We start from the raw sequence: 22302 nt of genomic DNA, 5'->3' as shown, positions 1-22302 counted from the left end.
GTATTTCTATGTGTAGTCTAGTGAGTGTGTTTCTATGTTGGGTTAATTGGGGTGGACTTCCAATCAAAGGCAGCTGTTTGGTGTTGCCTTTGATTGGAAGTCCTATATTAGTTGGGTGTGTTTGTCTGTGCATTTGTGGGAGATTGTTTCTTGTTTTGCTGAGTGAGCGTTTCAAGACTTTCGTTTTGTTATTTTTGTATGTTCATTTTGAGTAAATAAATGTCAAGATGAGCGTACACATACCTGCTGCGTTTTGGTCCTCCATTTCCAACGACAACCGTGACACTTATTAACAAATACGGTCCAAATAATGATGATCCAAGCTTCCTTGACAATATATATAAGAATGTGTGATGATCCGCCCGCATTTTGTCCCATATCAACACTTTTTTTAAACTTTTGGTGTCAGAGAGAATAACATAAGAAAGTAGTCAAGATGATTAGCTTGATTAAGCCTCCGCCATGTATATCTCACTAGATCAGGGTATTTAAGTCTCCATATATCCACTAATTCCAATATATCCATGACATTCATGATTTCCTTAAGTGCCTGAGGGTGATAGTTTGTAGTGTGATTTCCTTTCCGGTCTATAGAGGTATTTAAGACTGTATTCAAATCTCCCACCATAATAATAGAGTCTAGTGTTGCTTGTAGAGTTGACACATTCTTATATATATTGTCAAGGAAGTTTGGATCATCATTATTTGGACCGTATTTGTTAATAAGCCATATCTCAGGCACTTAAGGAAATCATGAATGTCATGGATATATTGTAATTAGTGAATATATGGAGACTTAAATACCCTGATCTAGTGAGATATACATGGTATCGGATCACAAAAAAATGCTAATTTTACATTACCATGTAGTTTACCAATTAAATGGTCTGACGGAGATGTGGAGATACTGTCACAACATCCACAGAAGGGGGCGCCTCTCCTCGGTCGAGCGGCGCTCGGTCGTCGTCGTCGCCGGCCTACTAGCTGCCACCGATCTGTGTTTCAGTGTCTATTAGTTATGTCTGTTTTTGTTTGCACCTGTTTTGTGTGTGTCATTAGTGGGGGGGTTATTTAGTCTGTCTGTGTTTAGCTAGGATTTGTGCGGGATTGTTCGTTGTTACGTGTGGTGTTACGTATATTATCTAGGCATTAGGGTTGTCGGGCTGTGCCCCGTCTGCCTTTTGCGCGGAGCTTCTTTTAGTCATTCTTTCTGACTGTTATGCTCCCAGCTGTATATGAATCTTGCCCGTGGACTTATTAAATTAAGTTTGTTGTCACGGACCTCCGTCTCCTGCGCTTGACTCACTCCTTAAACTGTTCATTCCGCTCGTGACAGATACTCGGTATACAAATCCCAAAAGAAAGAAATGATCTCACTCCAATACATTTTTATAGAAAGTTAGCAAAAATAGATAAGATCTTGCTACCATGGAAAGGAAAATACCTGTCTATTTGTGGAAAAATCACCCTGATTAACTCTTTAGTCATATCATAGTTTACCTATTTGCTTATGGTTTTGCCTACACCTAGTGACCTGCTTTTTAAATTATATGAACAAAAAATATTCAATTGTATTTGGAACGGCAAGCCAAACAAAATTAAAAGGGCCTATTTATATAATGAATATGAATTCGGAGGGCAGAAATGATCAATATTACAGCATAAGACCTCTCACTAAAGGCATCAGTCATACAAAAGTTATACTTAAATCCAAACAGGTTCTCTAGTAAATTGATATGAATGTCTCATCCTATGTTCAAGAAGGGCCTTTTTCCCTTTATTCAGATTACACCTGCTCACTTGTGGTTGTTTGAAAAGGAAATAATCTCCAAAATATCGTTATTTTTTAAACAAGCCTTAGAAAGTTGGTTGCAATTTCAGTTTAATCCACCTGACAAGACAGAACAAATAATACAACAAATATTGTGGTTAAACTCAAATATACTAATTGATAATAAAAAAAAACGTATTTTTCGAATAAATGTTTAAAAATGTATAATTTTTGTGAATGATATCATAAATAGGACTGGTGGAGTTATGTCACACATATAGCTAACACAGACATATGGAAAGGTCTGCTGTACCCAAAATTACAACCAATTAATTGCAGCATTACCACAGAAATGTTAGAGGCAAGTAGAAGGGGAAAAAAGTAAGGAACTTACTATACAAAATTCTTGCAACCAATAGAATGTTAAAAATGATACAATCTTTCCAGCTCTGCAGATTCTGCTGTGAGGAGGCAGAGTCATTAGATCATTTATTTTGGTATTGTCCATATGTAGCTCGTTTTTGGTCACAGGTCCAGGAATGGCTGAAGAATTGCAACATTTGCCAAGAACTAACGCTGCAAATAGCAATACTGGGTGATTTGAAAAGCCATAGTCAATCAATCAATAATATAATAATTATTTTAGCAAAAAAATATATTTTTAATTTACAATCTGTAGAAGCTATGAGAATAGAAAAGTTCAATACTTTTGTGAAGCATCACTGCACAGTTGAAAAATATATGGCAAATATAAATCCAAAATGGATGATGTTGAGAGATAGATGGGAGGGGTTGAATGGAGCTGAAGGGTGGGACTAATAACAAGATAACCAATGTAAAAAATACAGGGTCTGTAAAATGTATATAGGTTCAGAACTTTTGTAAAATAGCACAGTTACAAATAGAAATCAAACTGGATGGACATCAGAAATAGTGGAAGGACTAAAAACAAACAAAATATAACTATTGTAAAATAGATTGTGTCTGTAAAATGTGTATAAGATATATAAACTGAAGGTAGAAGCCTAAGTGTCATTGTTTATTAGTTTACTTCAATTGGGGGAAGTGTGGTAGGGTTTGCGGGGAATAATAAAGGTATATTCTAAAAAAAGTATGTATGTCTATATAGGTATGTGTATGTATATATGTGTATATGTATGTATGCATGCCTGTATGTATATGGATGTATATATTTACCCCCCGAAAATATGGGGGATTGGAAATGATGCGGACGATTACATTGATGGAAACAACATTCTTTCCGCAATGTTAAGCTGATCCACCCTTATAAAAAATATATATAAAAAATATATATTTAAAAAAACATCTCAAGGATGATCAATGGAAACAGGATGCACCTGAGCTAAATTTCAAGTCTCATAGCACAGGGTCTTCATACTTAAGTAAATAAGGTATTATAAATGTGCAAAAATGTGTGAAAAACTTTTCGCTTTGTCATTATGGGGAATTGTATGTAGATTGATGAGGACATTGTTTTATTTAATCCATTTTAGAATAAGGCTGTACCGTAACAAAATGTGGAAAAAGTCAAGGGGTCTGAATACTTTCCGAATGCACTGTATGTCTGACAAAACAGGATCTTGCAACATGAATACTGTATGTTGTCCATTGACTCCTTCTTCATTTAAATCCTTGTCATTTCACTACTGTTGATTTTTAAATGGCATGTTGCAAAAATACATTTGCCAATAAAAATAGAATAAACACCACTTGTTGATGGCAATATGACACCAATAAAAGGGTTGAATTGTTCCCCATCATGTGCAATGAATGCTAACATGGCTTTGGTGATGAAAGGTACATAATGCATTTATTGTCATATCCTTGTCAGGCCACTGCATGCTGTGACATGGGCCTGGATGGTGACATCTTCTTCAAGCAACATGACTAAATACTGAGGCCTGCAGTGGTACCGGAAGCAAGGGCCTTACCTGGGAGTACAGCAACAGTCTTTCTCTCTCTGTCTCGCCATTCTGTCAACGTGTATTGCATGTAACCACTTAAATTCATACAAACTGCTACAGAAGCAATCACTGACTTATATTCACTTTGTCTACTTGTCCCATTCTTTAATTTTGTCTGGTATATGTGTTTTAGTTGACACACCTGTGTGATGTGTATGATATACATGAACACTAATGTATTCACTTTGGACATGAGACTTGCATTTCTTTTAGACCTTTTGAATCATAAGCTCTAAGTGTATTTGTCTGGATGTTTAAGTTACCACTGAAGTTGGTAAAAATGTAAAGATCAATGTAAAAAATATTCTATGAAAAAGTTATTGTTTCGTAATCTTACAATTGAAAAATGAAAAAGAGCTGTTTATACAAACTTTATTGTATTTGGTCATCCCTAAAATGTGGCAATTTAAAGCCTTGATAGATCCATCCTTCCTTAGTGAACGGTCCGTGGATAGCTGACAACAGGGTTGCAGGTTTTTTCATGTGCTTCTCTAGAGTTCCATAGCCCAGCAGACTCACCTAGGGATAGAGGGATGGACACATGTTAGTTTTTATTAAGACTTCTACAGGAAGGAGAGAGCATGAGTTGTGGAGTGAGTACAGTAAAACTAACCATTGGCCCTGGATAATATGCTAGCATCACACAGGCGGACAGCCAAAGTGAAGGAGGTTTACATAGTGCTATCAAGTATACTGTTAAAAGTGGAGCTTACTTCTCTGTTCTCTGGAGAGATCGCAGGTAGTTGGTCAAAGGCTCTGAAGGTCCTTGGAATGTTCTGTCTCTTTAGCACCTGGAGAGAGAAAGATAGAGGTAGTAAGTCTGCTTGAAAGAGAGAGAGTCCTCAGGAGTAGACAGGTATGTTTCCTTCTCCACTCCTTAAATGACCTCTTAGCGCACAGATCCCGTTAACGGCATTCGACATCATCTGCTGGAGTGCGCCAAATTCAAATTACAAAATTGTAAAATTAAACATTCATGAACATACAAGTGTCCTACCTAATTTAAAAGTTTAAATTCTTCTTAATCCAACCGCGTTGTCAGATTTCAAAAAGGCTTTACGGCGAAAGCATACCATGCGATTATCTGAGGACAGCACTCCACATACAAAAGCATTAAAAACATTTTCCAAACCAGCAGAGGCTCACAAAAGTCTGAAATATCGATAAAATAAATCACTTACCTTTGAAGATCTTCCTCTGTTTGCAATCCCAAGGGTCCCAGCTACACAACAAATGGTCGTTTTGTTCGATAAAGTCCTTCTTTATAGCCCCAAAAAGTCAGTTCAGTTAGAGCGTTTGATTCAGTAATCCACCCGTTCTACTAGTTCAACATGCATACAAAGGAATCCCAAAAGTTACCAATAAACTTTGTCCAAACAAGTCAAACAACATTTCTAATCAATTCTCAGGTACCCTAATATGTAAATAAACGATAAAATTTAAGACGGAATGTAGTATGTTCAATAACGAGGTGAGAGATAAATATCGAGGTGTGCACCTCATCCACGCGCGCCACAAGACTACAGTCAAAATGAGAGGCACCTTGAAAACCTACAACTACTAATTCATTTTTCAAAAAACAAGCCTGAAACCCTTTCTAAAGACTGTTGACATCTAGTGGAAGCCATAGGAACTGCAATCTGGGAGCTATTTATTTGTATATCCCGTAGACAAGCGTTGAAATGGACAGTGATCTCAAAAAAAATTCTGGATGGATTCTCGGATTTTCGCCTGCAAAATCAGTTATGTTATACTCGCAGACATTATTTTAACAGTTCTAGAAACTTCAGAGTGTTTTCTATCCAATGCTATCAATTATATGCATATCCTAGCTTCTGGGCCTGAGTAACAGGCAGTTTACTTTGGGCACGTCATTTATCCGAACTTCCGAACACTGCCCCCTAGCCCTAAGAGGTTTTAAATGAGTGGAGTATTAGCTCTTGAAATGGTATCATGCAAAAATAATGTCTTACGGATGTCTTGCCTTAGAGTATGGTTGCATCTATCTCCACCAGACTCCAATAAATCAGATTACAAACCTGCAGATTAACAAAAGAAAATGGTAACCTACCTGTATTTCGGATTCATGTATCAGTTAGCCTAGTTCATGATTCTTGTGTGTAAATGACAACAGTATTGAATTTTTATTTGTTTACCTTTTTTAAACTAGGCAAGTCAGTTAAGAACAAATTCTTATTTTCAATGACGTCCTAGGGACAGTGGGTTACCTGCCTCGTTCAGGGGCAGAACTACAGATGGTTGCCTTGTCAGCTCTGGGATTCGATCTAGCCATCTTTCGGTTACTGGCCCAATGCTCTAACCACTAGACTACCTGAGATTATACAAAAATATGCATGCCATTTTGTGATAATGGCTATGACAAATTGCATGGCATCCATGTGAATTTATGCTAGATGCCTATGATTGTTGAGGGATAATTTTGCCGACAAACTGATTCAAAGATGGTGATTAGCCTAGGTAAGTTAGCTAGCTAGCTAAATGACAACCCTATTAATTATATTAGAAAGTATGCTTCACGCGGTTTGACGGGTCATGTTTCGGAGGGCGCATGACTCGACCTTCGCCTCCCGAGCCCGTTGGGGAGTTGCAGCGATGAGACAAGATAGAAATTAGGGAGAAAAAAGGGGGGGAAAGGATGCTTCACCTCCAAGTTACATATGTAGGCAAAAGATATCTAGCTAGCTAGATTATATGATCTAACTAACATGAGCTAGATAGCCATCCTGCATTGTTTCTGACACATGCCAAGATCATGCTTTCTTTACATCTGACAGATATTTAGCTACCGTAGCTAGCTAGATAATAATGGTTTATGATAATTGCAGTTTAGTTCATTATCTAGCCATCTAGCAAGCTAGCTAAGTGTAAAACGTAACTATCTAGCATGCTAGCTAAATGACAACTCTATTAATTATATTAGAAAATATGCTTCACCTCCAAGTTACATCTGTATGCAATAGCTAGCTAGCTAACCAACTAGGTAGTTGTGAAGACACTCACTCTGTAAATTACCATGCTTTTCTGACCAACTCGACATGCTTCACACCAATCTCAGTCTACTCCTTCTTGCCTACTCCGGTCTCTGTCTTCTAGGTTCAAAACTATATGGCTGCAGTACGGTGCTTCATTGACATTGTCAAAAGAAACACACTCGCACACAGCAATCTGGTGCAGTCAAACGGCTCAGCGTTCCAACAGTTTTCAATCTACAGAACCAGTCAAAAGTTCAGACACACCTACTCATTCAAGGATTTTATTTATTTTTGCTATTTTCTACATTGTAGAATAATAGTGAAGACATCAAAACTATGACATAACACACATGGAATGATATACTAACCAAAAAAGTGTAAAACAAATCAAAATATATTTTATATTTGAGATTCTTCAAAGTAGCCACCCTTTGCCTTGATGACATCTTTGCACACTTTTGGAATTCTCTCAACCAGCTTCACGAGGTAGCCACCTGGAATGCATTTCAATTAACAGGTGCACCTTAAAAGTTAATTTGTGGAATGCGTTTGAGCCAGTCAGCTGTGACAAGGTAGGGGTGGTATACAGAAGATAGCCCTATTTGGTAAAAGACCAAGTCCATATTATGTCAAGAACAGCTCAAATAAGCAAAGCGAAACAACAGTCCATCATTACTTTAAATCATGAAGGTCAGTCAATCCGGAAGATTTCAAGAACTTTCAAAATTTTCTTTAAGTGCAGTCGCAAAAACCATCAAGCACTATGATGAAACTGGCTCTCATGAGGACCGCCACAGGGAAGAAAGACCCAGAGTTGCCTCTGCCGCAGAGGATAAGCTCATTAGAGTTACCAGCCTCAGAAATTGCAGCCCAAATAAAGGCTTCCCAGAGTTCAAGTAACAGACACATCTCAACATCAACTGTTCAGAGACTGCGTGAATCAGGCCTTCATGGTCAAATTGTTGTGAAGAAACCACTACTAAAGGACACGAATAAGAAGAAGACACTTGCTTGGGCTAAGAAACACAAGCAATGGACATTAGACTGGTGGAAATCTGTCCTTTGGTCTGATGAGTCCAAATTTGAGATTTTTGGTTCCAACCATCGTGTCTTTGTGAGACGCAGAGTAGGTGAATGATCTCTGCATGTGTGGTTCCCACCGTGAAGCATGGAGGAGGAGGTGTGATGGTGTTGGGGATGCTTGCTGGTGACACTGTTTGTGATTTATTTAGAATTCAAGGCACACTTAACCAGCATGGCTACTACAGCATTCTGCAGCGATGTGCCATCCCATCTGGTTTGCGCTTAGTCAGACTATCATTTGTTTTTCAACAGGTCAATGACCAAACACACCTCCAGGTTGTGTAAGGGCTATTTGACTAAGATGGTGAGTGATGAAGTGCTGCATCAGATGACCTGGCCTCCACCATCACCTGACCTCAACCCAATTGAGATGGTTTGGGATGAGATGGACCACAGAGTGAAGGAAAAGCAGCCAATAAATGGTCAGCATATGTGGGAAACATGGCCTTTAACATTTTGAAAGAATTCATGTGTCCTGGCTAAATTCCCATTCTTGCCTTCATACTGTACCATCATGGCCACCTAATCATCCCCAGTGTACAATTGGCTAATTCAACCCCCCTCCTCTCCCCTGTAACTAGGTCGTTGTTGTAAATGAGAATGTGTTCTCAGTCAACTTACCTGGTAAAATTAGGGTTAAATAAATCAAATCAAATAAATGTTACACAGAACAAAAATATACCCAAATTATCCAACCTGGACTGGTTAAGCTAATAGATTGTACATCATTTTGACAGATGATGAGTTCATTTGAGTAGTTACATAACCTCACAGCATTCACCACGTCTCTCAGCCAGCCATTCTCCAACTACAATATTCAGTACCATGCTGTAGCCATGCATCTAGAGAATTATTCGGATAACATTTTCTTAGATGGCAGTAATACGGCAAAGAACATAACACACCGTTATTGATTAATGTTTATTTGTTTATCTGCCTCTTGCTTGAGTCTCATGCCCTCTGCATGGACTAATTAGTCCCTGAATGCAAAGTTACGCTGAGGGCGTGTGGAGGAGGATGGGGGAAGGTAGCACAGTGCAAATGTGGAATTCACAGCATCTAAATTAGGCCTGACAGGTGACTGCATCCCTGCTGCACCCTGGCTCACATCACATAACAGCCAGCCATGAGGGGGGTATTTGTTTTGGAATATCATTGGTGATATTTGACAACAAGTTTTCTTCCCTAATTGGGACAGAATATAAAAGAGCCATCACATTGTCACTGTTAATTATCACTGTGTGTTGTCTCTTTGCCGTGTCTCAACACCGCGCTTCGCCTCAACTCATTTGGAGAGTACAGGGATGACGACAGATTGTGTCCCAACAGTCATTGTTCAGTCGGTTTAGAGACGAGAAGGGTAGAAAATAAGATTTCCAAATTAATTGTTGTGCGAGACTCTGCCGGCCCGATATCTTGCTTTTCACTTTAATGAATGTTGTTTGAGCACAGGATGAATTGGATGACTTGGTAATGTGGTAATGCAAAGACAAAATAGGTTCTTCTCTCTCAAACTCACCCACCCACACACTCTCTCTCGCTCTCTCTTACTTTACCACCATTCCTCTCTCCAACACCATCTATTCCTATTTCATTCTATCTCTATTCATCTTCCCCTCCCTCTCTTCTTCCTCCCTCCCTCTGCTGATTGAAATTCATGCTGTGGGATAGCTTCAGCCCTAGAGCCTCCAAGAGCCTGGTGTCTGATGACCACACCAGCAGGCAGCAAAGGTAGTGGGAGGAGAAGGAGGGAAAAATGTGAAGACGAGTTCGAGACAGGCTATCCTGCCTCTGAAATAAAGATGGTGACCACACCGGCAGGCAGCTCAGGTAGTGGGATGAAGAGGAAGAGGAGGGGGGAGGAGGAGTAGGGGGATGGGGGGAAGATGTGAATACAAGTTCAAGATTCAGGCTATACCCTGAAACAAGAGGGTAATAATGAGTCATCAGCCAGAAGGCCAGTGGTTACGTGGAGTTGCCAAGGGCAGGAGGGGGGGGGGGGGGGGGGACTAGGCTAGACAATGTTAAAACTCCAATACTTCCTCAGGCCTTCTACCTCAGTGGGCAGCGATGGAGTGAGCAAGGCAAAAAAATTACATACACACACACACAAAACCACTGCAAAACACACACCTGGGCAAATCTTGTTTACTGATTCAGGGATTGGGGCTTAAGAGGGCAATTCAATACACACAGTAAACACTCATAATTGGATTGTGTGCTTATGGGCTTTGATGTGTTTCAATCCTCAGAGGACAGCGTATTATAAGGCCTAATTGATTTTCATACACATTAACATGGGTTTAGGAAAATTAGCCGAAAACAAACCTCTGATAGAGAGTTATAATTATGTTTCTAATCGAGAGTTTAGGGTTTTACTTGGTGCCCTATACAGTCCAGTTACAGTCCTTTATTTTTTATTTGCATAATAGATGTGGTTGGTTGTCGACTGGTGGTTAACCAGAGAAGTATGGGTCTAAGTGTCTTCCAGGGCCAATCCTGTGGAGGTGGCGTCGAATAGCCCGGCTAGCCACAAATTGGTCCCCAGAGGCGAGACAGAGGCCAGGGGGGCCAGAGTGTGGGGACCAGCTTCAACCCTCCACGGCTGACACTGTATCCCCAAAGGGCTTAGCCAAGCTCATGCAGGAATGTCGGTGAAATAAGCCCCCTCGCTATACCTAAACTTGGGATATGAATTGTGTTAACACTGTCCACCAATCACAAGTTTGAGGGAAAGAAGGGAAAGCAGTCTGAAGGTGAAACAATTTACTTTCTTTTTTTCCCTCCTTCACAAGGATACTTAAGTTTGAAGTTGGTTTGGGCTATACTTTTGAACACACATTTATTTTTCCTTTATTTAACCAGGCAAGTTCATTTAAGAACCAGGCAAGTCAATTAAAGGGATACTTCGGGATTTTGGCAATGAAGCCCTTTATCTATCTTCTTCCATAGAGTCAGATGAATACATGAATACCATTTTTATGTCAATGTATCCAGTATGAAGGAAATTAGAGGTAGTTTCGCAAGCCAATGCTAACTAGTGTTAGCGCAATGACTGGACGTCTATGGTATCTACTTGCATGCTAGCAGTTACTATAGACTTCCAGTCATTGTGCTAACGCTAGTTTGCAATTGTGCAAACGCTAGTAAGAAATCTGCACGCAGAGACATAAAAATGGTATCCACAAGTTCATCTGACTCTGAACTATCCCTTTAAGAACATATTCCTATTAACACAGAGTAATGTAGGTACAGTCAATCTAACCTATGGCAATGTAAATATGCTTTCTGATTATAAAGGAACAATACTGTAGGCCGTCCTTGGTCCCTCCAAAAGTTGCTCCATTAGATTTGGCTACATCTCTTCCCCAGTGACACCCCGGCCAGGAGAAATGTGAGCTCCTTGGCTCAGCAAGCGTTCACATCCTTGGTTTCATATCATCTTCAATTTGAATTCCATTACCTGCGGTGCCACATTTCAAATAACGGTAAGCCCTATTAATTACCAAAGTATGGGTCTAGGGTAAAGGTGAACGTGCAATTACAGAATTAAATCAAGCCGCTGTTTAGCTTGTCAGTCCTGACAGAAATAATTTGGGTGAATTATTAAATGCCTCTGCTGGTCTACTTAGCTTTATCGTCAGATATCCTCACACTGCACGAGTCAAAGCAAAGTATTTTCTTCCCTTTAATGAAATAAAATTAATCATGTTTTTTTTTTCATATTACATTTATACAGTCTTCCGAAGTCGCTGAAGTAACACCAAAACAAGGCTTTAATGTGACCTTTATTTGAAACAATATTTTTTACTGACATGCTGTTACCAAATATATCTTGCAAGGGGGGGGGGGTCATCTGTCGTTCATTTCATCTGAGGCGATTATGGGTCTTTAAGTCTAATATTTCCAAATTGCAGATTATCATGATTTTCTGTCCATTTAATTGCAAAATGCAATTACTGCATCTACACAAGGTATAGGAAAGCACTGTCATAGGAAGCTTGTGGATCACATCACATTGCCATGGTAACAAAAATGGAGAAATGGTGTATATTTGGGAATTATGAAAATTGTGCGCACCTATGATTACTCAGCTTTTTACCTCATTCTTACCAATTTGAGTATGAAAGTCATGGCCCGTATTCACATTATTCATTCTGAAATTAAAAGCTAAACTGATCTTAGTTCAGCTGAGATGCTTTGGCTGCATTTAGACAGGCAGCCCAATTCTTATATTTTGTTGCACTAATTGGTCTTTTGACCAATCAGATCAGCTCTGAAAAAGCTTTTATCTGAAAAGAGCTGATGTGATTGGTCAAAAGACCAATTAGTGGAAAAATATCAGAATTAGGCTGCCTGTGTAAACACAGCCATAGTCTGTAATAATGATCATTTTTATCAGATTCGTTTTATCATTTTTTTCCTGACTATGTAAAGATTGTAACATTCCACATTCAAAAGACCTGTTCAATTCAATTCATGCTTTACAGCTTACTTACTTCTACCATTCCAGTGTTTTAATTGCTAAATTGTATTTACTTCGCCACCATGGCCTATTTATTGCCTTTACCTCCCTTATCTCACCTCATTTGCTCACATTGTATATAGACTTATTTTCTACTGTCTTATTGACTGTATGTTTGTTTTACTCCAGGTGTAACTCTGTGTTGTTATGTGTTGAACTGCTTTGCTTTATCTTGGCCAGGTCGCAGTTGTAAATGAGAACTTGTTCTCAACTTGCCTACCGGGTTAAATAAAGGTGAAATAAATAAATAAATAAAAATAAAAAAATAAAAAAACTTGCATGCAACAAAAATGGACGGTTAAACCACATATATATAGAACACTGTTTAATATCGATGGGTTAAACCACCACAATACTGCTGCTGAGCAGACATTTCTATCTAATCAGCTGGTGTAATGAAGCAATTTGCCTAATGGTTGAGTAAATGAAATGTTTGGGTTCGGTCTCCATGACAACCAGCTGTTCATAATTAGTTCATCAAGAAGGGCAGGGTAGTGGCTGCATGTCAAAAGGTTGTAAGGTGCTTGAATCATTTGGTCATCAGGTTGTTTTGGTCGATACCACTGAAACAATGCATCGACCTCTGCCCGTATATCTAAGGTAAAATGTGTGGCTCTTTAAAAATGTTTCTTACTAGATCATGCATTTGTATTGAATTTCTTTATCTTTTGCAGTGTCCTTTTGATTGGCACTGTCTTTGCTGGAGGTTCCTGGTGTGCCAACATGGCAAGAGGTACTCTGTGCATGTCCTCAATGTAGTTGCTTAATGTCATATTTTGGCGTAAGATACTTACACTAGCATTTCTGTTTTGATGCTGTCTTTTCACTAGCCTGAGCAGCTGCCCTGGGTTTGGATCTCCTTAGGACCCAGTTTGTCCCTTACAATCTTCGACCAACACGCCATAGGAGTTTTGATCCCATTAAAAACCTACTATGAAAATAATGATGGGCCCAAAGAGGCTGAGTTTGAGCCTATCCTTCTGCGCAACAGTAAAATCCAAGGGGATGGATATCCAACTGACTGGGCCTATGGACAAGTCTTCGCCAGAGGCTTTCAACCCAAACCGTCTACATTAAACTATCACGGTTCTGATCCCAGTTTGGCTGACTCCTCTGTCAGGCATTTTGTCTACACTCCCAAGGGAGAACTTGTTAGCAGCCACAAGCCCAACTTTGAGCAGGTTGAGAATTCTGCGCCTCAATCAAATGTAATGGTAGCCCCTGGTCAGTTTGAGTACTCGGAGAAAGCGGACATTCGAGGTTACTATAATCCTGTTGTAGTTCAGCCTGTCCCCAGCGGATGTAGAACAGCCCAGAGTGTGGTTTCGCGACCCCAGAGCAGAGGTGCTGTACCCTATGGGGAAAAGTATTCTATGGTCCTGGCCACAGTAGAGACTTATCCGCTCCACCATCCTAGAGTGGACTCATCAGCCCCTGAGCTAAGAATAGTATGTTCCCAGGTCCTGGGGTTGTCCATTCTGTCATCAAAGAGCTGAAAATGAAGTGTCACAAAAAAACAGGATCCTGTTGGTTAAGATTGTAACGGACAAACTTTCCTTTGCAAACCACCTTTGTCTGAGGAGCCAAACATACCAGTGGTGAGCAAATCGGTAACCTTGTGCACTTTTAAGGGCAAAACATGTAAGCTGTGTTTGAATTCCAGTACATTTACTTATCCATGACATCACTATTTGGTTATGGCTCTTCCCCCACTGCCCAGTGTTTATCCTTCAAATAAAATGTCTGTTTTTGAGGGTTTTTTTTTTTATATATATATATATATAATTACTAGACAAAATTCCACTGATAGACCAAGTAAAGAATAACAATATGCTACATTTATAGAATTTTGGTTTAAGACCAGTTATCCCGCAGTAAGCAATGCACCAGAAGTGTAGTTTAAAAAGATACTTTGAACAGAATAAGATGTCATTTTGTTAAATTGTTCAGTTTGTTTTTGACCAACTTTTGATTACCTCTTAAGTGATTATGTCCCTGTAAACCAATTTGATAGAAACTCAACCAGAGGTTGTCTCTAAATAAATGTGACACCTACACCAAAGATTGTGGATAAATGAAGATGGTTCACCTAAGCTGTTAAAATATATATATATATATATATATTTTATATATATATTTTATATATATATATATATATATTCCGGTAAGTGGGTGTTCCTTCTCTTGCGTGAGCATGCTTTCCTATGTGAGCTTACGGTTTCTCCATATTAGAGCCTCACAGTGGAGGTGTCATAATACCCATAAAACCTAGCGGTCAAACAGGGAATGGTTCCAATTGTTTTTCCACCATTCATTTTTCCCATTTTAGAATCACTTAAGGGTTGTGTTTTGTGTAGGCTTACCCTGGTGTGACATTATGATAACATGTAAATCTCTCTCGGACAAGGTGACTTATCAATATATTCGACTCTATTTACTCTGGTTCGATAATACCATTTTTATCAAAGTAGACATGCAAATCCCTGCTAGCTCATACACGTCATCTCTAGCTGACATCTTTGCTAACAGCTATTGTGTCAATTTAAAACTTGCACAAGACAGTTCATAGAATTGTCCATTTAAAGATATGTAGTCAATTTATTCATTGTTACATTTAGCTAATATTAGATACAGTGGTTGTAAAATAAGTAAGGAAAAGTACTACTTAAGTCCTGTTTTGGGGGTATCTGTACTTTATATTTTTGACAACTTATTTCACTACATTCCTAAAGAAAATCATGTACTTTTTACTCCATGCATTTTCCCTGACACCCAAAAGTGCTCATTACATTTTGAATGCTTAGCAGGTCAGGAAAATGGTCCAATTCACACACTTCCTCCTTTGATCTGGCAGACTCACTAAACACTTTGTTTGCTTCATTTGTAAATTATGTCTGAGTGTTGAAGTGTGCCCCTGGCTATCTGTAAATGTAAACAAATCTAGAGAACTGTGGTGTCTGGATTGCATAAGGAGTTAGAAATCATTTATACTTTTACTTTTGATACTTAAGTATATTTTGGCAATTAAATTGACTTGTGATACTTAAGTATATTTAAAACCAAATACTTTTAGACTTTTACTCAAGTAGTATTTTACTGGGTGACTTTAAATTTTACCTGAGTCATGTTCTATTAAGGTATCTTTACTCAAGTATGGTAACTGGGTACTTTGCCCACCACTGATTAGATAGTTAATTCAGAGATTCTTACCTTTGCCTCGATTTTTGCAGTCTCGTCCAGATCATCATTGCATTTGTAGTTCTTTCTGAGCCATATTTTCAGCTAATTAGGATTTCCTTTTTGGGGGATAAATACAGGTGAATACATTGATAAAAGTCACCTTGCCCTAGACCTAGAGAGATTTACACGGTTATCAAAACATCACGCCAGGGTAAGCCTACACGAAACACAGCCTTATTTTAAGTGTTTCTAAAATCCCCTATGGGAAAAATGAATGGTGGAGAAACGATTTGAACCATTTCCCTATTTGACCGCTAGGTTTTATGGGTATTATGACTCATACTGTGGTACTCTATATCTGCGATGCTAACATGAGAGAAGGAACAGCTGGCTCTGGTCTACTTATTGTCCCCAAAGTTGCCAGGATATCATGTGCATCACACTTATACCTGTACACTCGTAACAAGCCAAGCAGTGCAAAACGTATATTAAATCGAATAAGTGTCACATCAAAATAGCAATACATTATTATCTTGACTAAATTCAACACTCTCATTGGACCCCATACAAAAACTCCTCACTTGCTTAATAATTCACGATCTGCTTAATGTGGGCAGAATTTGAGCAGAGTACATCCTCTCTCTTAGCCTCTTCCTCTCTGCCTACACTTCATTAACCTCAAGTTTATTTGCTGTAGGACTCACATGATCTACTGTCAAACGTGTCCAAGCTTACTGATCTCAGAAGGCTTGCTGCTACCAGAGTGCCATCTATTGGTGCAAGCAAGCTGGTGTCATATTGGATTGCACTGCTGTCCAACCAGTGCTGTGAATCAAACATTTTACCCCCTGGCAAATACCATAATCTCAGTCTCTTGTTATACTAACAGGATTATGATGTTAATTTCACCAAGTAGACTTGATCTTTCAAAGGCTCAAGGTGGGTTTTCTGACTTTTAACATTTGAACTAAGGCATACATTAATTTGCTTTGTAGAGTTCTTTGGAAATATCTTACGGTATTTCAAGATGTTTGAATTCACTGTATAGGCAGTTTACAACATGTTAAAGGGACATGACATTCCAAAATCAAACTTTGCCACTTTTTTTCAGACCTCAAATTTGGTTTTCTGTTGATTTAAGTCCACTTCCCACTGGCCATATGTTCAGTAGATCCTGGACAATGTAGTGACATTTAGGACAATATACAGTATGCACATATCTTTCTGCCTTTTTGAATGGAGAGCAGGCATGAGAAACCCAATTGAATGTGCCATTGGTGTGATTAATTAAAGCAAGGCTTCCATTCCTTTTGCCTTCAGTGAAAGGACCGCACATGTCACTCCCAGCTTTCATCTCTCCCTGAAAGGCAGTTTGAGGAGTGCAAAGAGGGAGAGACGGATAAGGTTACACAGAACGCGCCATAAATCAATCTCAGATGTGCAAAGAGAGCCAGCTATGAATGCTCGTCCAGAAAGCAGATAGAAAAGTAAGTGACAGAGCAAAGTGAAGCAATTAAGTGGGTTTTTAAAGGAGGGGTGGACAGGAGAGTGTGGTAATACATCTTGTGTCAAATATGTGGTGTGTGGGCAGGCGTGAAGGGGGGAGGGACCTATCATCCACTAGGTGGGATAACTCAGTGGAATACACCTGGTGAAGGTTCACCTGGCTCAGAGTTACATGCTCTGCACCCAGAAGCCAAATATTTTGTATACGCTGGCCAGCTACCCCATGTTAAAGCTCTCATGGAAGACTGCATTCTTAATTATACCTACAGTATTTTGATGACACATTTTTTTATAAACCTCTTAATTGTCACTCACAATATCATCTCATCAAACTTTTGTACCTGTGCCTCTCATGTGGTCTCAGCCTATCATGCATGTGGGGGCATAGACTTCACACTCTCTAATTGAAGTGTGACAACAGCTACACTGTCACAGAGACAGAGTATCCCTGGAACAACACATAAGACACAGCAAAGAAAATGAATCGTCAACTACTAATTGTCTAATCAATCTCACAGCGATATTAGCACCATACAGTATTTACTATACGACACCACCGGTATGCATCTGTTTCCTCTCGGTCAATGAATTAATGACCCGGTTCCCTCGTACATCACAAGGAGAGACTACATTGGGGCTGTTGGAGCCAACCTCTGCCTAACCTGAGGGAGTCTAATTAAGCACACTTGTTTCACAAACACGACAAACACTCTTTGACTAATACTGTGACTCATTCTCACCCACCATGTGACTCATGCCCTCTGTGTGTATGTATGTATGTATGTATGTATGTGTGTGTGTGTGTGTGTGTGTGTGTGTGTGCGTGCGTGCGTGCGTGCACACTCGCTCTAGTGTGTGTTTGTGTGTATGTATTTCCAGAGAGGTGACAGGCTCTCCAAGCCCTCCAGTGGAGCACCTCTCATTCCCATAACTAGGGAAAGGAAAGGACAACATTATAGACAGAGCTTATTATGTAAAGGATGTTGTATTTTCTACTCTGGGCAGGCACACGAGTGGACATTGCCTGAGAAGGAGGCTGCGTCCCAAATGGCATCCTATTCCTTATATAGTGCAATACTTTTGACCAGAGCCTCATGGGCCCTGGTCAAAAGTATTGCATTATATAGAAAATCGGGTGCCATTTGGACGCTGGTGGAATTTATATGGGCCATATACACTGAGTATACCAAACACTAGGAACACCTTCCTAATATTGAGATTTGTCCTCAAAACAGCCTCAATTTGTTGGGGCATGGACTCTACAAGGTGTCGAAAGCATTCCACAGGGATAATGGCCCATGTTGACTCCAATGCTTACCACAGTTGTGTCAAGTTTGGCTGGATGTCGTTTAGGTGGTGGACCATTCTTGATACTCACGGGAAACTGTTGAAAGTGAAAAACCCAGCAGCATTGCAGTTTTTGACACAAACCGGTGCGCCTGGCACCTACTACCATACCCCGTTCAAAGGCACTTACATTTTGTGTCTTGCCCATTCACCCTCTGAATGACACACATGTACAATCCATGTCTCAATTGTCTCAAGGCTTAAAAATCCATCTTTAACCTGTCTGAACATTTGAAGTCAGTTTTGCGTTGTAATCAGTCATTGTTGCTCTGGTTTTGGGCAACATTCTCTGACATATTTGACTCTTTGAATGCGCCTTATCTTTCCTGGATCATGTCGACAAACCCTCAAACACCTCTTCAAACGTAATTATCTTAACACACAATCCCAGGAGGCACAGTGTGGTTAATAAGACTGTGGTTATCCCCTCTATCCCCCCATCCATCCATCCCTCACTCCCTACCTCCCTTGTCCCCTCTCTCCTCCTCTTGTCCTCCCTCCCACAGCAGCCTCTCTCTGTGAGCCCACTAGGCTGCCAGTGCCACTGACCTGTGGTAAGAGGGAAATCAATAGTCAATTCCATTTTGCGGCCAGCGTTTGACAGGTACTAGATAGGAGTGGATTGGGTGCATGTAAGGAGCAGGAGCGTGAGTCTGAGCCTGTCTGACCCTCCCTCCCTCTCTCTCACCCTCCCCATTTCTATCCCCAAGCTTCTCAGAGACAGCTATGAAGTGCATGCAGCCACAGTCCTATTTCCTCTAACTATTGCCAGTTCAGAAACACTATACCAGCCAAGCAGCAGGGGTCGGGGGGACAAACTGTGTGTTGATGTCAAACAAGTGAATCACATATTGTAGATGTTGTATAGTAAAAATGTAAAGGTAAATCCATGAGGGGAGCTTCAAATGTGTAGGGGTTTATCTTGAATACATTATGAGTTCATTACCCACTGCAATAAGAGCTTTGACATGTATCTATTACCAATATACACTGAGTGTACAAAACATTAGGAACACTGTCCTCATATTGAGTTGTACCCTCTTCTGCCCTCAACAGCCTCAGTTCATCAGGGCATGGACTCTGCAAGGTGTCGAAAGCATTCCACAGGGATGTTTTGTACACTCCGTGTATTTCACCAGAAAAGGGTCCTGGAAAAGATATGGTGCCGAATATTTACCCCGCAATGTCTCATTTTGGGTGAGTCTCTGTTAACTTGCGTAAGAAGCTAAAGGGCAGAGACAGTCAGTGAGCAGTAAAATAGAGTACATACACAGGATTCCCAATCAAGCGAGGATGGTTCATCATCAGTCCGGGTTCACTCGGGGCCCCGAGCTAATTTTACTGAGATGTAACATGTACACCCAGTAGATTGAGAGCACGCCGTTCATTAACGCTGATTAAAGAAAATGATTAAGCAAAATATGTCAACTGCACAATAATCAGTTAATGCATTTTTAATTAGTGTCTACTTCTCTTTTCTCTGTTGATTTTCACCCAATGACTTGGTTATGCATTCCTTTAATTCTCTCTCTGGTGCCCTCTGATTAACAGTTAGGTTTCATTATGGTTTGTGAGGACGCAGGAGAGTGGGAGAGCGGGGATATGGTAGTTAGATGAAACGTTGAGTGGGTGAGCCTCTATGTTTGAAACCGAGGCCTCCGACACAAAATCATTTTACAACTTAATAAGCTAATAAACGTGACACGGCGACTGGCTCCGAGCGCCCTTGAGGGTCAAGGCACAGTTTACAATCACATTTAAGAGCTGTTTCTATTAGCAAAGCAACAAAAGGTTAGACAGACAGAGGGGGGCCACAACACATTGGAGAAGACAGTGGTGTATATAGCTTAAAATGGAGGAAACTCAAGAACAGGAGGTCATATTGAACTCTTATGTTGTTCCTAGATAAGGGAACTGTAGATATGCAACAGTCTCATGCACTATAAGTTCCATTTGAATGTATTTGCTAAATAGTTATTTATGAAAATGTGTGTTTTTTGTTTGCAGTAAAACTTTGCATATGAACGGATTTCAAAATGTTTAGGTTTCTATCAGGGTTGAGATATTGGTGTTCTGTACAATATTACTGGAATCTGATGCCGTGTTTCTTTATGAAAAATATTGTCTTAATGTGACGAAGAGGAAGAGCTTTAATGGCCAGTCAATAGTTCTAATACCTCATTCCTATTTGTCTTCAGATGTTTCTCTTTGGGAGCAAATATGGCCTTTTACCAGGCCATACCAGAGAGGATTGACTCCGGAGGCATGCAGGAGGAGGCTTTAACTGTAGCGTTAAGAAGACCAAGTGAGGAGTTATTATATGGGGGGCAATGAGAGAGTGTCAAATTTGATAAAGATAAAAGTGAATTGCTATTTTTATAGGTGAGGCTTATTTGTTTGAATATACGTTTTTCGTAATGTTTATGTTGTTAGGAGTGTATTGATATGTTTTCTACAAAAGATCATTGGTTAAATATTTTTTTTGAAATAAAATTGACTAGAATGCTCCCATCTGATCTCACCTTCTCGCGCCTGCCCCGGTATGTGTGTGTGTGGGTGTGGACATGTATTTCCATTGTTAGAGCTTTTCTATGAAAGAGCTCAGAACAGGTTTTTGGCTGCCATTTATAAGGGTTTGCTTGTAAGAAGTAGATAACAGGAAACGGCAGTTATTTCCACTGGATAGATCTAACAACCACTGCAACTGTGCTTTCACCGGTACTTGACTTGTTAATGACCGAGTTCACAAAAGCTAACCAAAAACAGGGATGAACAACCTATCTGACAAAAAAAGGGAGTGAAAACAGTCAGCCACTGCTTTTAAGCTGGTCCATTGTTAGGCCTGTCTAACCTGTTATTTTTTTCTAAATGATCATTATTTGGCTAATAATGGGGGCCTCAAGGGGGAAGAAAATGGGCTGGTGTGTTAGAAATGCCAGGGACGATTCTGTTCTGTCGCCACTTCTTTTAATTAAGCACATACAGTAGTATTGCAATTTGAATACACAACGGAAAACAATCACCTTTGGCTTAGGAAGACGGGCTCAATATGATGCTTGGAGCATGAACAACATATCTTCTCAGAACACTCGATCACACCTCAATCATTTCTTCAAAAAGACTGCACGGAACCCAAAATGGTTGCCTTCAGAGAAAGCTTTAAGAGGTGCTTTTATATGCCTACATTTTACAGAATGTTCTATGAAAGAGCTCAAAACAAAACCATTCTCAAGTAATGCATGGATATCTGTAGATGTCACACACTGATCTGTTTCACCTGTCCTTGTGATTGTCAGGTGTTATTTTCCCTGGTGTGTTTATCCCTGTGTTTCCTGTCTCTCTGTGCCAGTTTGTCTTGTATGTTTTCAAGTCAACCAGTGTGTTTTCCCGTACCCCGTTTCTATTCTCTTTTTGCTTATTTTTGCCTATTTTCTGGACTCCATTCCCGCCTGCCTGACCATTCTGCTTGCCCTGACCTCGAGCCTGTCTGCCCTTCGGTACCTCCTGCACCCTGAACTGTTTTTGAGCTTTTGCCTGTACACGACCATTCTTTTGTTTACCTCTTTTTGGATTGAATAAACTTCAAAGACTCTTACTATCTGCCTCCTGTGTCTGCATCTGGGTCTCGCCTTGTGCCCTTATAAGACAACATAATAATTAATTATATCAATTTGACAGTCTTTAATTTACTTTCCAGCTCTCAAATGTCAAATTTGTCCTCCACAAGAGTTGGATTAGCGTGCCTTTCTTTGAAGAAGGCTGTGACAATTGACACCTGTGAAAATTCGAAATACTCAAAATTAAAATATAATCAACTTTATTTCAAATAGTTTGACTAATTTATTAATCTCTTGTGGAAAAATGCACATAACATCGAGCATCTGACTCCATTATGTGAGATTTGACTCATTA

At 39.8% G+C, this 22302-nt stretch overlaps 1 long non-coding RNA gene across 1 annotated transcript; it reads left to right on the top strand.

Annotated features, from left to right (window-relative positions):
* The first annotated feature begins 12813 nt into the window (after window positions 1-12813).
* On the top strand, window positions 12814-13481 carry LOC115177221 (uncharacterized). Its single transcript, XR_003872371.1, has 3 exons — window positions 12814-12957; window positions 13032-13090; window positions 13188-13481. It is a non-coding gene; the product is annotated as an uncharacterized LOC115177221 (long non-coding RNA).
* The last annotated feature ends 8821 nt before the right edge of the window (window positions 13482-22302 follow it).

Source organism: Salmo trutta, chromosome 37 (genome assembly GCF_901001165.1).
Source record: "Salmo trutta chromosome 37, fSalTru1.1, whole genome shotgun sequence".
Lineage (NCBI taxonomy): Eukaryota > Metazoa > Chordata > Actinopteri > Salmoniformes > Salmonidae > Salmo > Salmo trutta.
This window is presented reverse-complemented; position numbering and strand designations above follow the sequence as displayed.